The 22,813-nt window shown below is 38.1% G+C and overlaps 1 non-coding gene across 1 annotated transcript; it reads right to left on the bottom strand.

The window, feature by feature from the left end:
• Positions 1-6,387: 6,387 nt before the first annotated feature.
• On the bottom strand, positions 6,388-6,570 carry LOC127493390 (U2 spliceosomal RNA). The gene has a single exon (XR_007923434.3). It is a non-coding gene; the product is annotated as a U2 spliceosomal RNA (small nuclear RNA).
• Between the last annotated feature and the right edge of the window lie 16,243 nt (positions 6,571-22,813).

The raw sequence follows: 22,813 nt of genomic DNA, 5'->3' as shown, positions 1-22,813 counted from the left end.
CCCACCCAGCATCTATCCCTTCTTCTCTGGGACAAGTTCTGAAGTATTTGCTTGGATCTTCATTCTTCCCTCACATAGTCTATTGTTTCATGGCTAGCACAAGGTATTTAAGATTAACATTATTTGTATACCTCCATTTTCCTGATTTCAGTGGTTCTTTGGACATAGAAAAATAAATCTAATGGATTCAATCAGACTCGACCCCAGATCTCTAATTTAGAAATCGCATACAAAATTTACTTCTGTGTTTATTATGAATGAGAGAATATGCATCCTGGGAGCTGCTGACAGCCATCTCTGGATCACAAAGTAGAATCTTGCTGATGATGGAGCCAGCACTGAGAAAGAGCTGAAAAAGGAAGAACCATAATCAAAGTTGTAGTCACTTTATTCTTCCAAACCAAACCTTGCTAGAAGATACCAAAACCTTAGGATTTTTAGTTATTTAAATTTATTCTCCAGGCTAGTATTTTTTGGATATTTGTTATGTTTATAATCAAAAACATCGTTATGATAGTAATTGAGGGAAATTCTTTGACTTTTAAGCATATCTAGACAGACTTCTCCCCATTGGTGCTTTCAGTCCCATTATTGGCACGTTGTCCCTTTATTGGTGATTTCTCTGTTTAGTACACTTTCTCCTCTTCTTTCTTCATATACTAGATTCATTTCCTCTGGGGATATTTCCCATGTTTTCTACCTCAATTCTGGGACCAGTTGCCACTTTCCTTAAGAGAGCTTTCTAGCACTCTGGTTCTAACGGTGCTTTTACTGACAATTGCCAACCAAAGAATTGAACATTCTTGGCAGACTTAGTAGTAGAAGAATGGACTGGTGGTTCTGTGGAGGAATCGTAAGTTTCTTCATATCATCCTATGACACTTGAGCTTTGCATCTGCTTGGGGTTTTAGGCTGGGACGATTTGAGTTCGGAGCTCCCAGTGGTCATGTCCTTGGTCATTTGAAGGAAATGCATATATACTAGGAAATAATAAATGCAGTCCAGAATAAAACAGGAATGAGGCAGGAGGGAGCCCCGAAAACCGCATGAAAACCAATATTCTTGACATATCTGAAGCTAGCTTCTTCCTTGAATTTCTCTATTCTTTGGTCAATAAAATCCCATATGATGTTAATCTTGTATGAGTAGGATTTCTACCCTTACCAAGTCCTGACTAATAATGCATGAGAAAACCTGTGCAAACTTCTGTGTGCATGAAGGTACCTCCTGCCTAATTTAGCTGCACACCTGCTCCTTTCACTTTCTCCTTGCTGTTTTTATTCTCTTTTCTCAGCATTTGATGGTTTAATGGTGTTGGGAAACTAGTAGCACTCTCTCCCTCCTTGCACACTCTGTGTTGCTTACGACTCTCCCGACAGCAAGCCTCCTAATGAGGAAGCAGCCACAGCTGGTTTTGTGAAACACAGCTTGGGCCTTATATCAACTAGGCTTAGCAAATTCTGCTTTGGGAGCTGCCAAATCGAAATTCTGGGTTGCATATAAATTGATTAGGTGAATTCTCACCATCATTTTGCTGTGGGCACAGTGACAGTTAGCTGGTACAAGGAAGACAATGAAGAAACAGAGCTTTTATCTCTTTTTCTGCAACAGTTTTCTGTTGGCAGAGCCAGCTATGAGAGCACATGCCTAGACTGACAGGAACACCCCCCTCAGTGATCACTTTCCATACATTTTGCTTGAATACTACATTTATCCTTAATTTTGTTGTATATAAAGGGAAATCTTTCATGATTTCATTTTTGATTCACTTTCATCTTCTTGTTTTATTTTGAGGTTTCAAAAATGACCCTAAGTTTGTCTTGAATGTCCTCATTTTCATTAATAGTACTTCCATTCTAACACAGTACTGATACTTACCTATAGTTAGGACCAAAATAATGATATTTTTGATTTGACAAATTATAGTTCCTTATGGTATCAGAACAGTGCATTGGTTAATTCTCAAAGTGTCATTGGTTATAGTACATGTCTTGATAGTAAACTGGCTCTGTCTTTTCTCTGACTTTACCTTTATCACAACTTCCCTTTCTCTTTCTCAAGGATCACACATCATTTTGCATATCTAATCTTTCCCTTATAGAGACTGGTGTTACTATCTAACTGTAGTTGCTTAGAAAGCTAACTGTAGAAATTGTTTTCATTATTGCATTCAGGTCTCTACTTAATGAACTGTATTATAGGCAATGGACTGCTTCATCTTGTTATCAATTTATAATTCATTTAATCTATAGGTATTTAGGCAGTACTTATTCTGAGCTAGATGCCATGGCAAAAAAAATAGCCTTGCATCCTATTGTCATCAAGCAAACTGATAAAAGATGAATTGGAGGCCTCTTCTTTTTCTGTTCATCAGATGTTCATTTACTAGGGTTTTAATACATTTTCACAATCATTATTGTTTGTGCACGTTCTGTAAATTAAAAATTCTAAAAGCAAATATGTGATTGTGTCAGTAACTCTAGCAGCAACAATAAGGTAAAGGAAACATTTACTGCAGCGGGTGTTGTACATTTTCTATTCCCACTCTCTTGCTTTCTAAAACTATTTTTTTCCTTTAGAAGTCGCGTAAATTTAGGATAAATCCAAACTTCCTTAACAACCACTGTGGTGACTGTGATTATGGTTGCATTGCCTGAAGATGTGAGAATGGTAATTTATGTATCATTGTGCTGCAAATTGGGAAGCCATCCACCATTATACTAATATTTTAAAAAGCAGATTATTGAGATTTTACAGATATCTGGCTAATTTCATTGTTGCAGCGAAATGATTCACCTAATTCTAGACTTGAACTTAGATTCATAAAAAGAATAAAAATCATTGTAGAGATCTCTTGGGAGACAGTTTGCTTGTCTCAGGATAATACCTGAATATCCTCCTAAAGTTGAGAGTAGGCATATGTTTTGACAGCTAAGTTCTAGAAAAATTTTTGTTAATTCTCTTAGCAGTAATATTTCTTATATTTCAGGATATATTTCTAATATTTCAGGATAATATCACCCAAAACACTATTAAATAGCTATATCAATAAAATATATCCAAAAGTGCAACTTTTTTACTATTTAGGTAGATTTTTAAAATGAACAATGAGCCAGGTGGGAAAGATTTAAGGGAACAAGAACTCTCAACCCTAGAAGTAGATGATGTTTTGGTCTGTGTCTTCCTTGCAGCAAGTGTTTGCTAATGGACCAGGTTTGCTAAAGGGGAAGTGTGTAGATGTTGGAAAATAATCTTGTGAATTACATTTTGCCTGGAGTTCTATTTTTTCCCCCAGAGAACTATAAATAATTCTGCCCATATTCCCTATGAGAGTTATAGTCAGTCCAAACAAAAAACAAAGGAAAGAAGCAACCTTACGGCATCCTTCGAAATTCTCAAATGTTCACCTACTCAAAAAACTACTGCCTAAGGACGCAATGTCTCCTTCTACATGTGATTGAGGTATAGTGTGTCCAAAATCATCTGCTGATAAAACAGTTTCCATAACAGAAAAAAATAATATTACCTGAAGAAACCAACAGTTTAAACTATACACACACACACACACACATATATAATATCTCCCAGTTTTAAATTCTCTTGGATTGGTTATTGCTATATTAGTTATTCTAGTTATTACTTATGCCGGGGGAATGGGATCTTGAGAAATAAATTTTGGTGATGAAAAAAGGTAGTGTCTGTTCAAAGTATGCTACAATGTAGGATTTCTTAGTGTTGAGTATATGCTCTAGAAAGATGTGAATACTAAAACGCATTCATGGGGCAGTGCCATGGCTCACTTGGCTAATCCTCTGCCTGTGGTGCTGGCATCCCATATGGGCACCGAGTTCTAGTCTCGGTCGCTCCTCTTCCAGTCCAGCTCTCTGCTGTGGCCTGGGAAGGCAGTGGAGGATGGCCCAAGTGCTTGGGCCCTGCACCCGCATGGGAGACCAGAAGGAAGCACCTGGCTCCCGGCTTCGGATGGGTGCAGCTCTGGCCGTGGCGGCCATTTGGGGAGTGAGCCAACGGAAGGAAGACCTTTCCCTCTGTCTCTCTCATTGTCTGTAACTCTACCTGTCAAATAAATAAAATCTTTAAAAAAAAACCTCCTTCATTACCAGACACATGGAGGTGTCTTGGTATTATCTCTTGGGCAAGTAACAGGTCTGTGTTCTTTTAGATCTAAATACTGATGATTCAAAAAAGAATGCCAACTTTATATTTTCTTTTTAATAATTTAGCCTTTTAGTTGTGGATTTTTTAAAGATTTATTTATTTATTTGAAAGTCAAAGCTACACAGAGAGAAGGAGAGGCAGAGAGAGAGAGAGAGGTCTTCCATCCGCCGGTTCACTCCCCAATTGGTCGCAATGGCCAGAACTGTGCCAATCCAAACCAGGATCCAGGAGCTTCTTCTGGTTCTCCCATGTGGGTGCAGGGGCCCAAGGACTTAAGCCATCTTCTATTGCTTTCCTAGGCCATAGTAGGGAGCTGGAACAGCCCGGTATCAAATGGTGTCTGAATGGGATGCCGACACTGCAGGTGGCAGCTTAACCCGCTATGCCACAGTGCAGGCCCCAACTTTATACTTCCTGATAGAAACTTGCTGCCGTAGGGATGAGAGCACCCAAAGCACATCATTTATCTATTCTCGCTTTCTAGACAGAACCAGATACCAGATCACATTCTGGGAAAACAGGTTACATTCAAATCGGTGCTGGATGAGAATGGAATCGGAATAAGGGCAGTTAATTAGCTCACTCTTTCTCATTCTGTACATCAAGTACTTGTACTTCTGAAGAAATAAGTTGAAAGTTCATCATCGCCGTAGTGAAATTCAGGTTTTCCCACGAGAACTATCAGAAATAGAGATTTCTACCAAAACAAAAGACCAAATATGTGCCTACCCTTCTTTCTTTCTAAAGTCAATGAAAATATAAAATGTTAATTTTTCTCAATGAGTAAGTCCATACATATGGATACGATATGCATAATGCTGTAAAGCCAAAACTATTGTGAACTTCCTAAATGTAAAGATAAATATCTAATTGAAGAGTAAGACAATGTTAAAACAATAGATAAAATATGATTTGAATTCTTCTGAGGTGGTAATGAGACTCCTTGCTGGATGTAACATAGGACATTGAGTAGGATGACTTCATTGATGAGCTAAGTCTTGTGTACCTAGATAAACTAAGCTCCCTCTTCTCTCTTACTTGACTGAGCAGTGGTTTCAGTATTATTTGGCCAAAGGATGAAGCAAAAACCGGACCAGGATCCCCGGAACACTACTGTAAAATCAAGACAACATGCCAGGGAGCTATTTGTCTTGGGTTGTCTCTGCTCCATAAGAAAATTCAATTTGCATCCCCTATTTATGACAGCCCTGCTCTATTCTCCCCTATAAGAACCAAGCGAAATGTATAATCAACAAAGCAAGGAATCTAGTTTAAATATGGGCAGATAGTTAGGGATTACAAAATGTATGAAGGAAATTGAAACCACAAAAGTGAGTCATCAAATCAAACCTAAGTAAAAAAGTGACAAAATAGGGTAATAGAGAAGATGGGAGAAAATATTAAGCATGATTAATATTTTGTGAAGAGAAGTTACAACAGTACTGTGGTCATAAAAATAGAATTTTTGACAGTTTATTGAAAAAATTCAATATATGGAATGGGTGTGAATAGGCACATATAAAGAGTATTTATGCCAACATGGAAATTAACATAGGATTTTCCCTTGAAATTAGGTTTTAACAACTGGAAATAATCTATGTAGTCCAATAACATAGCACAGTTAAACTCATAAATGGGGAAAGAAATTAACAAATACAAATTTTAAGTGTAAAAATGAAGAAAAAAATTGGCTTTATAAAAATAAAATACACAACCTTCTGAAATGAGAAAAAAAGGGATTGGAACAGATATTTGGTATAGAGGTATGCCACTTGGTATGCCTACATCCTTATCAGTGGGTTGGCTCAAGTACTTGAGTTCTTGACACTCACATGAGAGACCTGGATTGGGTTCTGGGCTCCCAGCTTTGGCTTGGCCAACCCTGCCTGAACCAACAAATGGGAGATCTCTCTTTATATGTCTCCATCACTTTGCCTTTTGAATAAATAATTTTTCCAGTAAAATTTATTTCCTTTGAAATAAAAAATAATTTAAAAAAATTAGGGGTCGACATTGTGGTATAATGGGTTAAGGTGCCACCTGCAACATAGGCATCCTCTATAAGCACCAGTTCAAGTCCCAACTGGTCCACTTCTGATCCAGCTTCCAGCTCATGCTCCTGGAAAAGCAGCAGAAGATGTTTCAAGTGCTCTGGGCCCCTGCTACCCATATGGGTGACCTGGAAGAAGCTCCTGGCTCCTGGCTCCTGGCTCCAGCCTGGCCCAGCTCCTCCTATTGTGGCCATTTGGGGAGTGAACCAGCAGATGGAAGATTGCTCTCCTGTCTCTTCTCTTCTCTGTAACTCTGCCTTTCAAATAAATACATCTTTTAAAAATGTTCAACTGATAAGAACAGATACTACACTTGATCTTAGCCAAAAGGCCGAGAAGCGATCTTTCTTTTAAAAATGTTAAAAAAGAAAGGGATTATGGAAAAACCTTATTAGATAGGAGGAAGATAACATAAATACATATTCAGAGGAAATTAAAATATGTGAGAGGAGGAGAAGCAGAGATCTTCCATCCACTGTCTCACCCTGGAGATGGTCACAGTTGCCAGCACCAGGAGATTCATCTGGATCTCTCACGTAGATGGCAGGGTCTCAAATGCTTGGACCATTGGCAGGGAATTGGAATGGAAGTGGAGCCACCAGTTCTTAAACCAGCACCCATATGGATGCCAGTGTTGTGGGCAATAGCCCTATCTGATACACCACAATGCCAACCGCAATGAATATGTTTTTAAATTTTTAATCTTACTGAAATAAGAATATACAGAAATTACAAATGGGCCAATTACCAATGAAGAAATTTAAAAAGGTAGCTAATGATATGAAAATTGAATAAATTTATACTCCATGAAATCCCTACCTAAATTCAAAAATTTTTTTTAAAAGATTTATTTAGTTACTTAAAAGAAAATGGAAAGAGTGAGAGAGAGGACGACAAAGAGATCTTCCATCTGCTGGTTTACTCCCTAGGTGGCCACAACAGTCAGAGCTGGGCCAGGCCAAAGCCAGGAACCAGGAGCTTTATCTGGGTCTCCCACTTGGGTGGGAGGAACCCAAACATTGGGGCCAACTTCTGCTGCTTTTCCCATGTCATTAGCAGGGAGCTGAATTGGAAGTAGAGCAGCCTGTAAATGAATCTTTGCTCATAGGGGATTCTGGCATCACAGGCAGTGGCTTTATCCACTATCCTACAACAGTGGCCCAGCAAAAATGGTGCTTTAATGCAACTTGATACACTGACTTTAAAGTTCGTAAGGAAGAAAGGAATTTCATAAATACTCAGGACACTAGTTGCATTCCTGCCATTCATGTGGAAGACTTGGATTGAATTCTAGACTCCTAGCTTTGGCTCAGCCCAGTCATTGGTGACACAGGCATTTTAGGAGTGAGCAAATAGATAGGAGGTTCTTTCTCTCTCTCTCTCTCTCCTCTCTTTTGGTCTTGTGCTTCTCAAAAATACATATTTAACTTAAGAGAAGAAGTTATGCAATAGTCAAATGATATTGGGACAACAAACAAGTAGGGCAGGTCCAAATTCTCATAATAAATTTAAGATACAGAAAAGAGCTAAATGGAATTTACAAAAACAAGATCCAAAACATTTTAGAAATATCTGGAGAGTGGTTTGTTGGGTTTTTTTTGTTTTTTAATTTTTTTAAGAATATTGATTTTGTGATTAATAAGATTTTCTTAGAAGCTATAATAGTTAGGACAGGATTGCTCTCATAAGGATTTTATAATAATGAACTGTATAAACTTGATTTAAAAATAACTGATGGACTGTAAAGGGGCACTTTTTTTGTTAATCAGCAAATGCTTATCCTGATATATCAGAAAGTACCAAAAATGTATCAGACCATGATCCACTAAAAACTGATGGTCCCTGAGCTGGGCATTTGGTGTGCATGGCTGAAGATGTCATTTGGGATGCCTGTGTGGCATATTAGACTGTCCCAAAACCACTTTCTAATCTAGCTTCCTTAATTAACACACACCCTTGAGATAGCTCAAGGAGTTGGGGCCCTGCCACCCACAAAGACATGGGTTGAGTTCCAACTTTATGGATTCAGCCTGACCCAGCCAGGAGCCAGGAGATTCTTTCAGGTCTTGCAGGGGCCCAAGGCCTTGAGGCATCTTCTACTGCTTTCCAGACCATAGCAAAGAGCTGGATTGGAAGTGGAGCAGCCAGGTGTTGAACTCGTGCCCATATGGGATGCTGGCACTGCAGGCAGTGGCTTTACCCACTATGCCACAGCGCCGGGCGTCGTTTAAAAGTCTTTATTTTCTGAGGTAACTGTAACTACTCCTGCTTGCTATTAGTTACTTTCTGGTTTCTGTTTCCATCATTTCCCTTTCAGCACTTTGAGTTTGTGTGTTTTACTGTTATTTAAGGTAGCATATATTTGGGTCTCCTCTTTTTTTTAAATCCATTCATACAATCTATATCTTTTAATGGGAGAATTTAGTCCATTTACAATCAAATTTATTAATATCTAAGTACTTGATGCTATCATTTAAATAGTTTTTTTCTGTTGTATATTTATTTATTTATTTATTTGGCAGAGTTAGACAGTGGTTCACTCCCCAAGCAGCCACCATGGCCGGCGCTGTGCCGATCCGAAGCCAGGAGCCAGGTGCTTCTCCTGGTCTCCCATGTGGGTGTAGAGCCCAAGCACTTGGGTCATCTTCCACTACACTCCCGGGCCACAGCAGAGAGCTGGACTGGAAGAGGAGCAACTGGGACTAGAACCGGTGCCCATATGGGATGCTGGCAGTGCAGGTGGAGGATTAAACGAGTGACCCACAGTACCAGCCCTAAAATGTTTTTTCCTCTTTGTTCTGAATATCTTAATATCTTTTGTTCTTTTCTTCTCCTGTTTATTCCTGTGATTTGGTCATTTACTGGATTTATGAGATTTTATCTTATTTTTCTTTTGTGTATCTGATTTTCCTGTGGTTTTACACATTCTCATGTTTACATGATGGTATTTATTTTTCTTTTGCTTCTCAATGTAGGACTCTTTACATACATTCCCTGATAAATTCCCATTCAGGCTTGTCTTGGAAAGCATTTCTCCTTCATTTCTGAATAGCCTTCTGAGTATGGTATTCTTGGTTGGCGTGGTTGTTTTTCTTTTGTCTAGAACTTAACTTCTGTTATTCCATTCCCTCTTGGCCTTTAAGGTTTCTGCTGAGAAATCTGTTTAGTCTAATGCATGTCCTGTTAAGTGTAATATAGCACTTTTCTATTGTAGTATTGTAGTTTTTAGAATTCTCTGTGTTGTACATCTGCTGGTTTGGGTATAAAATGTTAGAATGTGAATCTTTTCTGTGCATGTCTATATCAGGTCCTATGGGCCTCAAGTACCTGGGTGAACATATGTTCACACAATCAGGGAAGATTTAGCTATTATGTAATTGAATAGTTTTTTCTATGCCTTTCTCCTTTTCTTTTTCTTTTGGAGACTCCAAAATTCAAACATTTATTTGTTTAATCGTGTTTCAGAGATTTAACAGTTTTCTTCATTCTCTCCAGATTTCTTTTTCTTTTGTTTGACTTGAAAATCTCTTTTGTATGACTTGAGCCCTGCCTTCAAGTTCAAATGCTCTTTCTTCAGCTTGATCTAGTCTGTTAACTATGTTTCCTATTGGTCTAGTGAATTCTGCAGTTACACAGTGTCTGCTGTTGTCTTTTTCAAGATCTCTCTTTCTTTGATGAATTTCTCATTGACATCATTGTTTCCAGATTTCATTAAACTTTGTCTATATTTTCTCATATCTCACTGACTTTCCTTATGATCATTCTTTTGAGTTCTTTATCTGGCATCTCATCAATATTTTCTTTGACATCTTGCTATAGAATTATTGCATTCTTTTGGAGGTATTATGCTACCATCTTTTCACACTTTTTATGTCACTGTTACTGTGTTGAGGTTTTGTATATTTGGTCAATCAGTTGTCACTACCTCTTTTATAAGATGGCTTTTGTAATAACTTTCTTATTTTTGTTTTCCAGTTTCAAAGAAATTTAATATTATTTACATAAGGAATAGGTAGGTGATACATTTTCATTTGTTAGAAACTGATCGTTCTATAATAAAAAATAGATTTTAATTCAGTGTATGTCATTACTGCTAAGGAAATCTTAGCCCTTGTCTGCCTTAAAACAGTATTTACTGTAATTATTGCTGTGTAGTCACTGCTCTCTGTTAATTCCTCAAATCATTTAGATGGTCACGTTTCCCACTCAATACTCAATAGAAGTTTGGGGTTCCCTAAGAGAATTTGAACGTGTCTTGGGTCAGTAATTTGGTTGGATACATTAGCTTTTGTTCTACGTAGATACCTTAGTCTAATATACATTTAGCTGCTTCTTTATTCAATGGATTTGGTGTGGTGTGTGTGGTGGTAGACTATACCCTGGTTATAGAAGCCACATGAGAGATGGGGTATATTTGTGGACCAGGTGCATGTGTGTACATAATAATGATGATGTCTACCTTGTAATTCCCTAGGAATGAGAATGGTGGCAAGAGAAATAAACAGTGGCATTTTCTCCACAGGCTTGGTGGGAAATGTAGTGAGCATTTTCTATTGCCAAGTTGAGACAAGGGCTAAGGATGAGCTGGCTGTGCTGCAGGGTCTATGTAGCACAGAACATAGGTCCTCAGGCCCAGCAGTGGCTTGAGCCAACACTGTACTGGGTGTATCTTCAACTGTTGTGTTCAGGTAGCATGTAATATAAATCCTCAAGCCCAATGGCAACTCACACTGATTGTGGGTCAGCTGCTATAGTACAGGCTAAGACCTAGTGGTGGTTTCAGTAATATGCAGCTGTGACTATGAGCTAAAGCTTGGAACTTGTGCTCTTGGTCCCAGCAAGAACTGGATTGAGTTTCAGGCTCCTTGCTTTGGTCTGTGCAGCTGTGGCTCTTGTATTTGGAGAATGAACCAGTGGATGTAAGTTTGTATCTGTCTCTCTCTGTATCTCTGCCTTTTCACATAAAAATTTATAAGAAGTAAAAATTCCGAAATTCCATATGTGAATGCCCAATATAGATGGTGGAATTCATCTAGCTAATGAGTCCTATATAAACTTATTTGGTTCTAATGTTGAAAAAAAATATAGTTTCATTCTGTGTATTAATGACAAATTTACCACATCAACCATATAGAAGAGAGCTAATGGAATCAGTGCAGGTAAAATGTATGCCTGTGTATAGTGGTAAATGTAAATTATGTACAAATTTACTCATGCTTGGAATCTATCCTGTCATGGTCCTATGTGGAAAAAAAAATGAAGAACAAAAAGCCCTAAAATATAGACTGACGATTTTCCATGTGACTCACTTTTCAAAATTTGCTAGAGAGAAAGCATTTGACAATGCTTACTATCTTTTTTTTAAAAAAATATTTATTTATTTATTTATTTGAAAGTCAGAGTTTCACAGAGAGAGCAGAGGAAGAGAGAGAGAGAGAGAGAGAGAGAGAGATCTTCCATCCGATGGTTCACTCCCCAATTGGCTGCAATGGCCAGAGCTGCGCCTATCTGAAGCTGGGAGCCAGGAGCTTTCTCTGGGTCTTCCATGTGGGTGCAGAGGCCCAAGGACTTGGGCCATCTTCTACTGGTATCCCAGGCCATAGCAGAGAGCTGGATTGAGAGGAACATGGTTGGTTGGAATAAATAGCTTCTGAGTCATTTCCCAACTAGCTCAAGATTGCTGTCTGTGACACTGTGACTTACACTCTATATGCCTTAGATTTCCCAAATGTAAAATGGGCAAAATCATGTCTACCTCCAGCAGTGTCATGGAAGGGCAAATAAGATCATGCCTCTAAATGTTTACCCTAGCATTTGACCTAAGAGTTAATAAATAAGGGGCTGGCGCTGTGGCATAGTGGGTAAGGCTGCCACCTGCAGTGCCAGCATCCCATATGGGCGCTGGTTCTGGTCCTGGCTGCTCCACTACCAATCCAGCTCTCTGCTGTGCCCTGGGAAAGCAGTGGAGGATGGCCTAATTCCTTGGGTCCCTGCACTCATGTGGGAGACCCGGAACAGGCTCATGGCTCCTGGCTTTGGATCTGTGCAGCTCCTTCCAATGAAGCCAATTGGCAAGTGAACCAGCGGATGGAAGACCTCTCTCTTTGTCTCTCCCTCTCCTTCTCTCTGTGTAACTCTGACTTTCAAATAAATAAATAAATCTTTTAAAAAAAGAGTTAATAAATATATAATATTTTCTGTTACTTACTGAGCAACTGCTTTGTCATAGGCATTGTGCTAAGCAGTTTATCTATATAATTTTTTTTTTGACAGGCAGAGTGGACAGTGAGAGAGAGAAAGAGACAGAGAAAAACATCTTCCTTTGCCGTTGGTTCACCCTCCAATGGCCACCGCGGCCAGCACGCTGCGGCTGGCGCACCATGCTGATCAGATGGCAGGAGCCAGGTACTTATCCTGGTCTCCCATGGGGTGCAGGGCCCAAGCACTTGGGCCATCCTCCACTGCACTCCCTGGCCACAGCAGAGAGCTGGCCTGGAAGAGGGGCAATTGGGACAGAATCCAGCACCCTGACCGGGACTAGAACCTGGTGTGCCAGCGCTGCAAGGCAGAGGATTAGCCTAGTGAGCCACAGCGCCGGCCAGCAGTTTATCTATATAATTTTAAAAATTCTATTATGGACAAGGCAACTAAGAGAAGAAAGTTTAGAACCTTGCTCAAGTCATCAACCAGTAATAAAATATCCCAGCAGTCAGACCCAGGAATACCTGATATCCATGTAGTTAATGCACTTAATTTAGAATACAGTGCTGTGCTTATGAAATATTTTTCAAAAGTTACATTGATATATTTACAGGTAGATTTAGGGAACATCCCTGAATCCTTTAAAGCTACCTTGGCTATAAGGATTTGTCAAACTGGATCAAAATCTTTTTATAAAAACATATTTAAATAAGCCAATCCCAAAGGGAAAAATACCACTTGTTCTCCTTGATAGGTGACAACTAACTGAGCACCAAAAAGGAAACCTGTAAAAGTGAAATGAGCACTATGAGAAATGGTGACTTGATCAGCCCTCACCCTGACTGTTGATGAGCAACTTGATATGTTATCCCTCTTAGTATTTTTTTTTTGTTTGTTCTACTTAATACTTTTGGTTGAATACTGTAATCAATACACAATTCTTATTAAGTGCTGAAACTTAACTGAAAAGTGATCACTGTTAAATATAAGAGTGGGAATAAGAGAGGGAAGAGATGTGCAATTCGGGACATGCTCAAGCTGATTTACCTCAAACGGTAGAGTTAGAAAAATACCAGGGGATTCCAATTCAATCCCATCAAGGTGGCATGTACCAATGCCATCTCACTAGTCCCAGTGATCAATTTCTGTTCACAATTGATCATAATGATAGCACTAAGAACCAAAGGGATCACATAAACAAGACTAGTGTCTGCAAATACTAGCTGATAGAATAAAAAAGGGAGAGAACGATCCAACATGGGGCGTGAGATACAGAGCAGACCCATAGAATGGCAGATGTCCTAAACAGCACTCTGGCCTCAGAATCAGCCCTTAAGGCACATGGATCTGACTGAAAAGCCCATGAGAGTATTTCAAGCATGGAAAGCCAAGACACTCTTGGGGGGGAAAAAAAAAAACCTAAATGAAAGATCTCTGCGAGTGAGATCCCAGTGGAAAGAACGGGTCATCAGAGGAGGTACCTTTCTCTGAAGGGAGGAGAGAACTTCCACTTTGACCATGGCCTTGTCTAAATATGATCAGAGTCGGTGAACTCAGGGGGCTTCCATAGCCTTGGCAGCTCATGACAAGAGCCTAGGGTGATTACTGATGCCATAAACAAGAGTGTCAAGTTGTTAAGTCAACAACAGGAGTCACTGTGCACTTACTCCTTATGTAGGATCTTTGTCCTTAGTGTGCTGTACATTGAGATTTAATGCTATAACTAGTACTCAAACAGTATTTTTCACTTTATGTTTCTGTGTGGGAGCAAACTGTTGAAATCTTTACTTAATGTATGCTAAACTGATCTTCTGTATATAAAGAGAATCAAAAATGAATCTTGAAGTGAATGGAAGGGGAGAGGGAGTGGGAAAGGGGAGGGTAGCAGGTGGGAGGGACATTATGGGGGGGGAAGCCATTGTAATCCATAGGCTGTACTTTGGAAATTTATATTCATTAAATAAAAGTTTAAAAAAATAAAAAAAAACATATTTAGTTTTGACTTTCAGGATAAATGATTTATATCCCTATTACCAGCATTGCAACCAAGCTCCAATTAGAGTTCCAATTACAGAGACAGAAAAGGAGCCTTTTGTTGTGTTTCCTTAGTAATTTCTTAAAGGTCTGTTTTGACTCTCTCCTCTCAGTAGTCCCTTGTCTCTGTATTCTTTGGTTTCTGTCATTGTTTCCTGAACACCTTGAAGACATTCCAAAATGAAGTAGAATGTAGGACAGTATCTGATATGGATCAAGCTCAATCAGTATTATTTGAATGAATTGATGAATGCATGGATATATTAAGACTCAGTGGGGGTAGGGTGAAGGCATAAGTAATAAGGTTGAAAGATAATTCTGATGCAGGTTATGACCCAATCCTGTCCTGTAAATTCATTAATACTGCCTCCAAACCACTAATTATGGACACATCAGATTTGGGTATTTTATGGATTAATTGATTCACGATAGATTCTGATAGTAAACACTCGGGCGCTCAGTTGTTGATTCACCTGCATTATAATGATCACAATGGATCCAGAATCTATCACTTTTAAATTCCTTGGTACGAATAATAGTGTGTTCACGGATTTTTTAATGTAGCAACCTCAATTCACTGCAAAATAATGAAATTTTATCTTTACTTCCTCAAATTAAATTTGATAGTTTGGTTTATAAAATAATAATAACTTAATTTTTTCAGTGTCTTCTTGATCAGTATTTCAGTGTATGAAATAAATTATCTTGAATGATATTCTGGTGCCTCCAGAATAGAGGTACCAGGTGATGTGACAAGGGTCTACTGAGTCCACTAGTGTCTTTATTTTAGTTAGAGACATTAAATTGAGTTACATATTTTATTGTCTTCAAGGAATTCAATAGAGAGTTTATGTTTTAAAAATGTAAATGGGGATTCTGCAACCATCTTAAATCTCAGGTAGTGGGATGTAGGTTTCATTCTTAGCCTTGTGACATAAAAGCTTGAGCAAGTTAATATTGAGGGCTCTCAATTTTCTTCAAAATGAGAAAAAAAATAATTCTTATATTTAACATTAAGAGTTATTGAAGATAATGCTGTTAATATAAGACTCATACTGAGTATTAAGTAAATATAATTTGGTAAGCCCAGCAGAGATTACTTAACCTTATCTGTTCATTTTGCTTATATTATTAGTGATATTACATGATTTTTTTTCACAATTCAAATATATGGAAAATCAGAACTAAAAGCAAATGAAGAAGCAAGCAGTAGTATTTATTGTCAGAAAGAAAAGTCAAAGATATGGCCCAAATTTTTGCAGCTTTGTTTTTTTATCTTTACAAGCGTTTGTAATGTCAGTTGGAGAAAGATCAAAGTTGAATAATCCATGAAATTCTATGGAAAGGACATTAGGACTGTATCAGGTATATTATAAAGAATAACAGTCATTTTTCCCTCAAAATGTCACTTTCTATTTCTGTCAAGAGACAGAATCCTGAGTTGGATGGATTATAGTTCTATCTCAAAATGGCATTTCTTTCCTGAAAGCAACTGAATATAGATAAATGCTTCTGTTCTCATGACTCTTGAACTAGCAGCGGAAGCATCATTAAGTGTCAGTGGATAGGATAAGGGTTAAACTTTAAGTGTAAAAAATTTATAACCTAAAAATGCAGCCACGCTTATTATTTATTTTTAAACATTAAATCCTCCCCTATTTGAATGCCTGTGGAAGATTAGGACATCTGATTTACCCTATAATTGTAGTAGTTCACCTTTAACTCCATGTTAATGAATGTGGGGTTGTGGAATAGATTTTTGGGGAGTGATTAGCTGGAAAAGTGAAAAGGTGTGTACCCACAGTAAGAATGTTATAACAAAATTTTTGTTAAAAGATGGAGGAGTATGTATAAAATGCTTTTGCTTTCTAAACCATGTATATCAAAAATTATTTTTAAATGGCTAGTTGGACAAGTAATTCAATTTATTTGGTAGATTTATTAGAATAGATCCATGGCATTTGCTGAGACCAAATATGAATGATATGTTTATAAATATTGAACATGTAGCATGTCACCTACTGCAATATATGCTTTTGTTTAATCCTAATAACCCTGCTGAGAAGCACATTATTGGTAAGACTAAGACTTAAAGGAATCAAATGTTTTGCAAAGTCCACTAAGTCAAATAATATAAGCCTGGAATAGACCCAGCTCCCTGAATTTTCCAAGCATTCCTCCCTGACTTCCCAATTTCAATATAAAAAAAAAATTAAGCAACAACTCTTTTTGTAAGCCTATATCTGAACAAACTAAAACCATCAATGTTAGGATGACAGTTTTAATTCTCAGAGATAACTTATGTTGAGCAGCTGTGTTCTTTTTCATGTATACAGAAAAATAGAATGAGGTCACAACTAAAACTACATGCCAGTTGAAACCAATTTCAAAACAAGAAAAGTGAGGATGAAGATGAAGATATTAACACAAAGCAGTTACCTTTACCAGAAATAATTGAACTATTGTAATTTTAAAAGACACTTAAAAATGTAACTGATATACATCTCCTCCCTCTCTTATTCCCACTCTTATATTTAACAGGGATCACTTTTCAGTCAAAATTTAAAGACCTAAGAACAATTGTGTGTTAATCACAGAGTTCAACCAATAGTACTAGAACAAAACAAAGAGAAAATACTAAAATGGATAAAGTATTACATTGTACATCAACAGTCAGGACAATTTGGGACATGCTCAAGCTGACTTGCCCCAAATGGTGGAGTTAGAATCATGCCAGGGGAGCCCAATACAATCCCATCAAGGTGGCATGTACCAATGCCATCTCACTAGTCCAAGTGAACAATTTCAGTTCACAATTGATCACACTGATAGGTCTAAGAGTCAAAGGGATCACACAAACAAGACTAGTGTCTGATAATACTAGCTGATAGAATCAAAAAGGGAGAGAACGATCCAACATGGGAAGTGGGATACACAGCAGACTCATAGAATGGCAGATGTCCTAAATAGCACTCTGGCCTCAGAATCAGCCCTTAAGGCATTCGGATGTGGCTGAAGAGCCCATAAGAGTATTTTAGGCATGGAAAGCCAAGATACCCTGGAAAAAAAAAAAAAAGAAGACCTAAATGGAAGATCTCTGCAAGAGATATCCCAGTGGAAAGAATGGGTCATCAAAGAAGGAGGTACCTTTCTCTGAAGAGAGGAGAGAACTTCCACTTTGACTATGACCCTTTCGGAATAAGATTGAAGTTGGCGAACTCAAAAGACTTCCGTAGCCTTGGCAACTCATGACTAGAGCCTAGGGAGATTACTGATGCCATAAACAAGAGTGTCAAATTGTTAAGTCAACAACAGGAGTCACTGTGTACTTACTTCTCATGTGGTATCTGTCCTTAACGTGTTGTCCAATGTGAAGTAATGCTATAACTAGTACTGAAACAGTATTTTACACTTGGTGTTTCTGTGTGGGTGCAAACTGATGAATTCTTTACTTAATATATACTGAATTGATCTTCTGCATACAAAGAGAATTGAAAATGAATCTTGATGTGAATGGAATGGGAGATGGAGCGGGAGATGGGAGGGGTGTGAGTGGGAGGGAAATTATGGGGGGGGAAGCCATTGTAATCCATTAACTGTACTTTGAAATTTTATATTTACTAAATAAAAAATAAAAAAATGATAGAAAACTTCATAAAATCCTTAGATTATATTAAAATATTTTAAACATCATTTATAATTTCCAATAGAAAAATCTGAATGTCTCAACAAAATTCTGAGTATTTACTTCTTCTATTGGTAGTTTTCACATATATATCAAAATTACATGATTGGAAACATGTTGTACATAGAAGAGCCCTGCAAGCTAAAATCATAATTATGTTTTAACACCATGCCTCTTGTACTGCTCTTAACTGAATTGTAAATGTTTAATTGAAGCTTATATGAAATGACTGTATACAAGGCAATGTATAATCAAGGAACTGAAATGCTTCCCTTCATGTAATGCACAGTGGTGCCTCAAATAAAAGATTCTCTGAGGAAAAAAAATGTAACTGATATAGTTAGATATATGCACCTATTGACTTTTACCTTAAATTTAGAAGCGTTAAACTTGTTCCATATCACATTCTTAAAAAAAGATTTATTTATTTGTAATGCAGAGTTATAGAAAAGAAGAGAGAGAGAGAGAGAAAGAGAGAGAGAGAATGAAAGATTATCCATCTTCTCTGTCATTCTCCAGATGGCCACAACAGCAGGGCTGGGCCAGCCCAAAGCTATGAGCCAGGAGCTTCTTCCTGGTCTCCCACATGGGTGACAGAGTCCATCCTCCACGGCTTTCCCAGGTGCTTTAGAAGGGAGCTGGGTTGGAAGTAGAGTAGTTGGCAAACAAATCGGAGTCCACATGGAATGCTGGCATGGAAGGCCGCAGCTTAACCCACTGCACTGAAATGCAAGTCCACCCATATCACATTTGAAGCTGCATTTTCCGGAACTTAAATAGTGATGCATGAAAACCCATTCATCTTAGCCTTCTCAATGATCAGTGTGCTTGACTACATGTATTCTGGATATCTATTTTGAAGGATAACTTATTTCTGGATCTAGACTGTCAGTCTCTTTGTCCAGTTATCACATTATTTTGGTTATCTTCTTTTTAAAATTCTACTTATTATGAATGTGATTATTTTGTTTCAGTAGTGCTTTATACCATTCCAGTATCTCATAAGCCACATTTGTTGTGACATGTTAGGCAGCTGGTGTATGGGAAAAGAATTAAATAATTAAAATACAAATTAGAAACTATGTTAATTTGTTTTCTTCTGAAAGCTTATTAGCTGGAGAAGACTCTGATTTTTTAAAATCTATTTTGAGTATCTCGTGTCAGCAATATCATGTTCATACCACACCTCATTAAGTAAAGTAATTTAACAAAAAAGTGTCCAAATGAATGCTAATAATTTATAAATGCAAAAATAAAATTGAATTTGTAGGAAAAAAGTGTTTGCCTATGTCTGATACTAGATAATCACTAATTTCTACCTATTCCCCAGCAGTAATTAGAGAATTTCATCGTTTGTTTAACCTTTAGATTTTCAACAATACCATATAACATTAACAATTTTTAAATAAGCAATAAATCCCTATTTACCCACCACAACATTTGTTCCAAGAAAACTAACACTGTGTTAAATTTGTCACTTATTTCCTTATTTTTTTCATTATCCTTATAAAATTTCATATATAATCATTATCCAGTTGGATGTAGTTTAATTGTTTTATTTTTCTTAATTTATTTTCATTTATTTGGAAGGCTTAGAGGGAGAGAGAAAGAGCTTCTATTTGCTGCTCATTCCCCAGATGGCTGTCTGCAATAGCCAGGACTGGGCCAGGCCGAAGTCCCGAGCCTGGAACTCAATCCAGGTCTCCCATGTGAGTGGTAGGGGCCCACTACTGGAGCCACTATCTTATGCCTCTCAGAGTGCACTTCAGTAGGAAACTGGAATTGGAAGTTGTAGAATCCAGTCTATAACTACAGATGGTACATTTATTTTACACTGCATGCATTAACATGACTAATTTTCAGGGAGAAAGATGGGTTAGAAGGAATTTTGAAAATTTTTATTCCATTTTTCTGTTAGACAATTACTGATATGTTTCTTTTTTATTGTTGGTTTCTCTTACTACAGTGTACCATAATATAAACTTTATGAGGGCAGAGGTTTTTGTATGTTTTTTATGATACATTCCTCAGCAGCATATTGAATGAAACATTTTCTCTGTTTTGGAACTTGTTAATTTTTCTTTATAATACTGCAGAATATATGAGCTGCATTTTGTAAAGTTACAAATCAAATTATAATCAAAGTTACTAATTTTGTTTTAAGACCGCTAGATTCTTTAATATGAGATTAATTATGCAGAGAGTGTTACGAGGTTCAAAAGTATAAGGGGGGACCAGTAGCAGGTAAGGCCACCTGCGAAGTCAGCATCCCACATGAGCACTGTTTCGTGTCCAGGCTGTTCCACTTCTGGTCTCGCTCCCTGCTAATGGCCTCAGAAAAGCAGCAGAACAGGACCCATGTGTGTAGACCCCTGCCACACACATGGGAGATCTGGAAGCTCTGGCTTTGGCCTGTCTTACCACTGGCTATTGTGGCCATCTGAGGAGTGAACTAGTAAATGGAAGATCTCTGTCTCTCCCCCTGACTCTGTAACTACAACTTTCAATTAAATAAGTAAAATCTTTATAAAAGAAAAAAGTATAATGGAATCTTAATAAAGTTAATGTGAATTGTGAAAAAAAATTATTCATGGATTTCAATTATTTTTTTCACCAAAATAAACTTATCATCTAATTCCATTTTCCACAGTTTTTGAAGTACTGTCATGTAATAGTTATGGGTCACTTAGAAGAAAGTTTGCCATATAATGATCATTGCATTGCCATTAGCTGTATCCTCCAAAATTTTCATTTGTAGTTTTTATTTGCATGAACTATTTTCAATTTTTTAAAACTTTATGCTTTTAAAATAGACAGTATAGTTATGTGAATCAAACAGTGAAACTGGGGCCTGGCGCCTGGGAGCAATAGGTTAATCCTCTGTTTGTGGTCCGGCATCCCATTTGGGTGCTGGTTCTAGTCCTGGCTGCTCCACTTCTGATCCAGCTCTCTACTATGGCCTGGGAAAGTGGTAGAAGATGGCCCAACTCCTTGGGCCCCTGCACCCACATGGGAGACCTGGAAGAGGCTCCTGACTCCAGATAGGCGCAGCTCCGACTGTAGTGACCATTTGGGGAGTGAACCAACGGAAGGAAGACCTTTCTCTCTGTCTCCCTCTCTCTGTAACTCTACCTCTCAAATAAATAAATATTTTTTTAAAAGGGTGAAACAGAAAATTTATACTCTGAGAAATTTAATTTCACTCCTGCCTCTTTGACTCATTCCTTCTTACATATTTTGGTAATTTAATCTCATTTAATCTATCATTGATACATTAAGCACATAGATTCAAAAGACCCATTTCATTAATATTATTGATTAGTTGCGATTTTCATGTTTCTAGTTCATGTATTGAAAACAGTAGCTACTCTTCTCTGAGTTTCTCTACTGAGGAGCAGAGGGCACATGGTTAGTCATTGCAGAGGCCTCTTGGCCTTGGCTGGAAACAGCCTCTACCTCTAGTTGTGTGTGCACACTCAGCACTCATGCAGAGACCACAGTGTCTCTAACCTACGCCCAGACAATATTTGAAATCAGAAAGGATATCGGAGTGGCGCTACTTCTGCCTGCTGGGTCAGTTTCCTGGTTTTGAATCTCCCACAGTGATAATCAAAACTGCTCTGTGAAGCTCCTGCCACCCATTCCCCCTCCTTTCCTCCTTCCTTTCACAGGCATTAGACCTACATTGCCATCTGAAGTCGCTCTTCCTTACTCCCTTATGTCTTTTCCATTCCTAATATTTATCCCCGTAAATCTCTTGCCAGTCTGACTCTCTTGGCATCTGCTTTTCATAGAACTTGAACTGACCCAGTATGTACGATGTGTTTTGAGAATGAAGTTATCCCATTGGAGGTGAATGCCCTTTTCGGAACCGTGACTCATGCATTTGTAGTATGTGGGAACATACCTATAAGGTGGCGGTAGCCATTTATTCATTACTAAGTTGCATTGAGTCCTGGAATGGGAAAGTTAGGCATGCAGAGTGGATAACAAATAGTTGTGGTGAGATGTGAATCGATAGTGCTTACTTGATGCCCTGGAAAGAGACCCTTATCTCCTTCAGTAAAAGAGCTGACACTTCTGAGTACCAGGCTGAAGATCTGCTAGTTAATAGCTCTCAGTTAAGAGCTCCAGAGACACTGAAATGCTAGCCAAGGAAAATGTGTTCTAATAAGGTGAGAATCCTGATTGGGGAAATCTGGTTCACTGAAACATCGGATGGCGATGGGGACATCTGGGTTTTTATACTGTTAAGACATAAAAGGGTAGATAATGATAGACATGTGAGTGTACTTTGGAATATCCTTCCAAGACTACTTGCAGCAAGAATAATGCGTCGGTAGCCTTGAGTTGCTGCATTTTGGGCATCCTCCACAGTGGTCATATAAAATCCAAGTTCTTTCTGGGATGCCCAGCCCTTAACAATACACCAGAGCTCCTGGAGTCAGGCAGCTCCTGCCTGACACAGCAGTCCACTGGTGACCCATTTTTGCTTTGCCTGTGCATCTCCCCTTACCCTTCTTGTTTCCCTCTCTCCTTTCAAAGATCCATCTCTCCTTTTTTATTTTTTTTTTATTTGACAGGTAGAGTCACAGACAGTGAGAGATAGAGACAGACAGAAAGGTCTTCCTTTTTCCGTTGGGTCACTCCCCCAATGGCTGCCATG

Source organism: Oryctolagus cuniculus, chromosome 5 (genome assembly GCF_051225735.1).
Source record: "Oryctolagus cuniculus isolate XC-2025 breed Fujian yellow rabbit chromosome 5, ASM5122573v1, whole genome shotgun sequence".
NCBI classification, from domain to species: domain Eukaryota; kingdom Metazoa; phylum Chordata; class Mammalia; order Lagomorpha; family Leporidae; genus Oryctolagus; species Oryctolagus cuniculus.
This window is presented reverse-complemented; position numbering and strand designations above follow the sequence as displayed.